Raw genomic sequence first — 5,666 nt, forward strand, 5'->3', positions numbered from 1 at the left:
AAAATAATATTTCTAGGTAAATACGATATATGCGTGCTTCCACCAAGTATCGCTCATTTCGAAATAGAATGTCCAAACGTGACATTTATTCCGTCGACTCTACTTGGCGGAGATCGTTCTTACATCGGTTATTCCCTAGCTCGGAACATTTCCCAGAGCTGGGCAGGAAATTTAGTTACGTGTGAGAATTATGAGCATTTGTGGTTAAATAAGAGTTTTAGCCTTTTTATTTCCAGAAAAATTAAATGCAGAGTTTTGTATGAGATATCTAATGATTTGTATCATAATGACATAGATGTTTTTTTTCAAAGGGAAGGATTAGAGAATCTTAATAGTCTGGTAAGATATTCACTTTGACTAAGTAAAGAAATAAATGTGATAAATAATGTCACCAATTGATAATATTTTACATTGTATGCACTATAAACACACACCCAATTTCTGAATTCTTAATAGATTATTTTCTCATATTGTATTGTGTAAATTGTATTGTAGGTCCTAGAACCCAAAAATGTCAACAAGCTAAGATGCTTATTACCCAATTTGGAATATTTGTCTGCACCTGAGATAACCACTAAATACGTGCCTTACGAGAGGGGATATTTTTTTTTATGTCATCTAGAGAATAAGTTAGGAGGATCCACATTATTCGAACCATTTCTTAAATCTTATTTTAATAATTTTGCATTTAGAAGTATTAATACTATTGCTTTTGTAAACTACTTGTATCAACGATTTCCTAACAATAGGGAGGTAACGTCCTTTTTATACATACAAACTACAGTTTTATCAGTATTTATATGTTTAACATTAAAAATAATGACTTTTTTTATTGATTTCAGATGTTAAATGGTGTTGGTTGGGAGTTGTGGTTTGGTGACATTTTTTCTACACCTATCGTGCCGAATTTGTCGCAAATGTCCTTGTGGGAACGGAATTGTTACCTATTTGTTGATAATTGGATCAAATGGGATGGTCATAATGTACCTTCTCTTGTGACAGAAAACGAGAGGAGCCTAGACGACGTTCAGAAAATGATGTTATTAAACAGACTACATTATTTTCATAGTATGCTGACCATACATAAACTGTTTTATATTCACGACCGTTACTTCGCAGTTATCAGAAATGAAAAAATACGGTAAATATGCATATCTTCATTTAAATTAATTTGCAGTTGCTTAATGTAAAGTGCATCACGTATTTCACAGGTTTCTTTGGCTGCTATTGTGCATTAAAGTTCGATGGGCTGGCTTCAAAGTTACACAAGCTTTGAATTTTGCTACTGAAAATTGTTCGCCAAATTACGCATGTCCTATATTTCAACATTTGTACGAATGGGGAGAAATACGTGAAAAAGCGATTGAAACATATAATCGCAATAAAGGGAAGATGTTGAATGAAACCCGGGAAAAAATCGGCCAAATTCTACAACAAAACTTGTAATAATTTTTGCAACAATTAGCCTGATTTCATTTTTAATAGGTAAATCATTAGTAACTGCAATATATAATTCTTTTACTATATATAAAGGATGAGACTTTTAAAAAATGTAGAAATATTTATGAAACTAATTTGTTAGGGACAAAGAGTGACCGCAAAAATCGTTTATTTTTGGTCCCGCGATATTGGAACTGAATTGTATGTCAAATGATACCTTATGACAAGACATCAATCACAACAAAATGTTAAGTTAAGCTGAGAATTGATTCCAGAGTTATGGGAGGTCAAAGTAGTCAAAATTCATTAACTCGTCTGCCCGTATATACGCTTTAAAGCACGAATTTTTTTTTAAGTCCAATAATTTAAAACTTCGTACCTGGGGGTTTTGCTAGCTGCTGACAATGAATTTGAAGTCAGATATTTTACACATACTTATGGATCGATTTACTTAACAAGAAAAAGAAATTAAAACATTTTTTAAATACATGCATGGTTCGCCATATATTAAATCGGCCATTATGAATTTTAAATATCTGACTTCAAATTCATTGTCAGCAGCTAGCAAAACCCCCGGGTATGAAGTTTTAAATTATCGGACTGAAAGAAAAATTCGTGCTTTAAAGCGTACGGGCTGACGAGTTAATGAATGTTGACTACTTTGACTTCCCATATCTCTCTAGAATCAATTCTCACCTCAACTTAAAAATTTTTTGTGATTGATGTCTTGTCATAAGGTATCATTTGACACACAATTCAGTTCCAATATTGCGGGACCAAAAATAAGCGAAAAAACCGCTGATTTTGCGGTCACTCTTTCTAGACCCTGTTTATTTCATTTTCTGAGTTGCAAAGCCAACAATCAAAAGACCGGTAGTACACGCGAAGAGAGATCGCACCGTGACTCTTTTACCCGACGCGACGAGTTGCGAGTACTCGAGATAGGAAATAACTGAATTCACGATGATGACTGATGACATTGAATCGTCGAATGATATATAAATTTGTAAAAGTAAATATATCTCTTATATCATGCAATTAATGTATACAGAAATAACATGTAATTATATTAGTAATAGTGTAATTCATTGTATTAAACATAAATGTATTAGCATAAATTCATTTTTCTCACAATAGACTACATATATTACTTCAACTAAAATGTCAGATCTTGACAAAGAGATCGAATCCTAGATATACGTGAATAAATTCTTGATACTACCTGCTTGAATCGCGTATGCATATTTCGCATTTCGTCCATTCGGTAAATAATATATTTATTATACATAGGGTAAAAATACTAAAAATAGTTATTACCTCATAATCTCAATTTCAGAATAGTTATTTGTGTAACAAGTGTCGTTCATCTTTACACACGATTGACACTCCTTATTTTATGTTGCAAGTGCCTGGAAAGTGGTCTATCACGCACGCGTAGCGTGCGTAATGGGGCACTTTCCATGCACGTGTTGCATAAAAATGTATAATGTGTATGTTGTTGACATCAATTCTTTATTTATAATATTTATAACAAAAAATTAATTTAGTTAGAAAATTAATTTTTCTTTCCTAATGCTTAAAAGACAGCTGTAACATTCGTCAATTTTTCTGATAATCCTATTAAAAATTAATGTTTGTTGGATTTTAATTCTTGCTAATAAAATATCTGCGAAATTATTCGATTTGTAGTGGATTTGTGCGCTAGAATTGAATATATTATAATATGAGAGTAGATCAAAAAATAACTTTCTTTTCAACCATAAAATTATATTTAATACATTAAAAAAACATAGAGAGTAAATCAAAGTTTTGATTTGAAACAACGCTAAAAAGTAATAATGTTATTTCTTCTACAAACCCGCTGAATTAATTTTGACTATATCATAATTGTTATATAGTATGGTCTACTTTGGATTCAACGTTGTTGCGTTAATTTAGTTGCGTTAATTTTAGTGTAAAAGTATATAACGTATGTTAACTTTTTCCAAACTTTGGACTTATTTGTATTTTGACACTGAAGATGATCCCATAAGGGTCCGAAAGGTTTGTCAATTTTTGTTACCTTAATATAGCATTTCATAACACTTCACCTTGATGCGGTTCGATGCTCTTTTATTTTGGATTGATTTTTAATCTTGTGAGCCTTTCGATATATATAATATATAATATATTTGTGTATACGAATGATGAAGGAATTATGTATGCATAATAGAAATTATATATTAATGTGTATGTGGAAAGCCATGGCATAGTAAGCAATATATATTTTGTACACATATATAAGAAGCATAAGACTAAAACTAAGGTATTAAGGAACTAACTCTTGAAGAATATGGCAAAATGTTTATTAACACATAAATGCGTGTATGTACGTGTAAAAGTACAATTAACTATTTCTTTACGTAGTTACTTTTAATATTTTAAGACATTTGTTCCAGCGGTTCACTAATTTAAAGATTCCGTTTTTGGAAAAATTTCGTCCAAGTCATGTATATAGAAGAGAGATGTTACTGCTTCCTCACGTTTTTCAATTTTCTTATATCGCTTTTCTGCAACAGCAACCTAGAGGACTAATAAAAAATTGTAGTCAAAGCCTGAGAGATCCGGACTGTTGATGAGATAAAATTTCCCAACAAAATTGCTGCAAAATGGGATGTCGTCTGTGTTGACACGTGCGGCCTTATTCTATTGTGCAAAATAATAATGCTATTAGGCAGTCTTCCACGTCTCTTGGATTATAACCGTTCTTCTAAGCTCTTTGTAAATTTCACTAGAATTTTGCCTTTTTGCAATTAATAAAAAAATTGCAGCACGAATTTCAACTTTGAAGTGCGAACTTTAGCGTACGTGACATTTTATGTTTATTTTATCAAAATTCCAGGTGTGTTAGTAGACATATACCTAACATACATAACATACTGAAACCGTTTGTTCATATCTCATGTATTAACCAATATGTCACAAGCGCTAGATTTTCGCGCAGACACATGCAGCAAAAATCAAACATAATTCTTAGTCTCTTTACATATTTATGTATCTATTTAATTACTACACCAACTAGTTTCTTATTCTTCAATATGTCATAAGTAAACATATTCGATTGCACAAAAAATAGTATCAAACATAAATATATCGCTTAATTTTTTTAAAGAAATGCTACTTTTTTATGTATTGGTTACAATATTCTCTCTCTAATATTCTGTTTCGGTTTGGAGTTTAAAATAAAAAAAATTAAAAAAAGTGAAGCATTTGAGAAGGTAATTTAAAAGGATAGAATCCTGTTTAATGTGAGTTCGGTTTGCCAGATGTTTATCATTTATGTTTATACGGTTTGGAACTTCAGCTGTTGTGTCTATTCTATACTTTAACTAGCTGGTTACCTGGGCTTCGCCCCGGAGGACATGTGTAATAATACACGCAAATAATCTCACTCAATAGTCTCTCTCTCTCTCTCTCTCTCTCTCTCTCTCTCTCTCTCTCTCTCTCTCTCTCCTCTCTCTCTCTCTCTCTCTCTCTCTCTCTCTCTCTCTCTCTCTCTCTCTCTCTCTCTCTCTCTCTCTCTCTCTCTCTCTCTCTCTCTCTCTCTCTCTCTCTCTCTCTCTCTCTCCTCTCCTCTCTCTCTCTCTCCTCTCTCTCTCTCTCTCCTCTCTCTCCCTCTCCCTCTCTCCCTCTCCTCCCTCTCCCTCTCTCTCTCCCTCTCCCTCTCCCTCTCCCTCTCCCTCTCCCTCCCTCTCTCTCTCTCTCTCTCTCTCTCTCTCGTAAGTAGCGGTTGTGTCACGCTGTATCCCGGCTCTTGCTTTGAGTTGATCTGTTTCTGCCGTAAGTTGCCTCCGGGCCTTTTTGTTGCAGATTTAAGCAAGTCTTTTTTCTGCTTGTCACGCGCCTTATTCGCTTTTTTGGAGATTGCCACTTGACTCCGAGTATTTTCGTGACATGCTTCATTTCTCATCCTAACCTATTCTTGGAATCATCGTGCAATTCTCGGAGTTGCCTGTAAAATACGTCGACTCCGTCTGCGCATGCGTTGTCGATCTGCTCTTCCTGCTCTTTACTTTCTTCTGGTTGGATGTGTGCATGCAGCTGACTGAGTGGTGCTTGCGGTGATCTGCGTGAGCGGCCTTGCCTGATTGGTTGCAGTACGATACTGGTGGTGACTTCTGGTGATATTGCGTCGAGTGACACTATTGCGAACTGTTGTGAATCTTGTGCTCTTGTAACTAGCTTAT

The 5,666-nt window shown here is 34.1% G+C and overlaps 1 long non-coding RNA gene across 1 annotated transcript; it reads left to right on the plus strand.

Annotated features, from left to right (window-relative positions):
• Positions 1-290: 290 nt before the first annotated feature.
• Positions 291-1,097, plus strand: LOC139816729 (uncharacterized). Its single transcript, XR_011733067.1, has 3 exons — positions 291-339; positions 496-753; positions 843-1,097. It is a non-coding gene; the product is annotated as an uncharacterized lncRNA (long non-coding RNA).
• The last annotated feature ends 4,569 nt before the right edge of the window (positions 1,098-5,666 follow it).

Source organism: Temnothorax longispinosus, chromosome 7, assembly GCF_030848805.1.
Source record: "Temnothorax longispinosus isolate EJ_2023e chromosome 7, Tlon_JGU_v1, whole genome shotgun sequence".
Taxonomy (NCBI): Eukaryota; Metazoa; Arthropoda; class Insecta; order Hymenoptera; family Formicidae; genus Temnothorax; species Temnothorax longispinosus.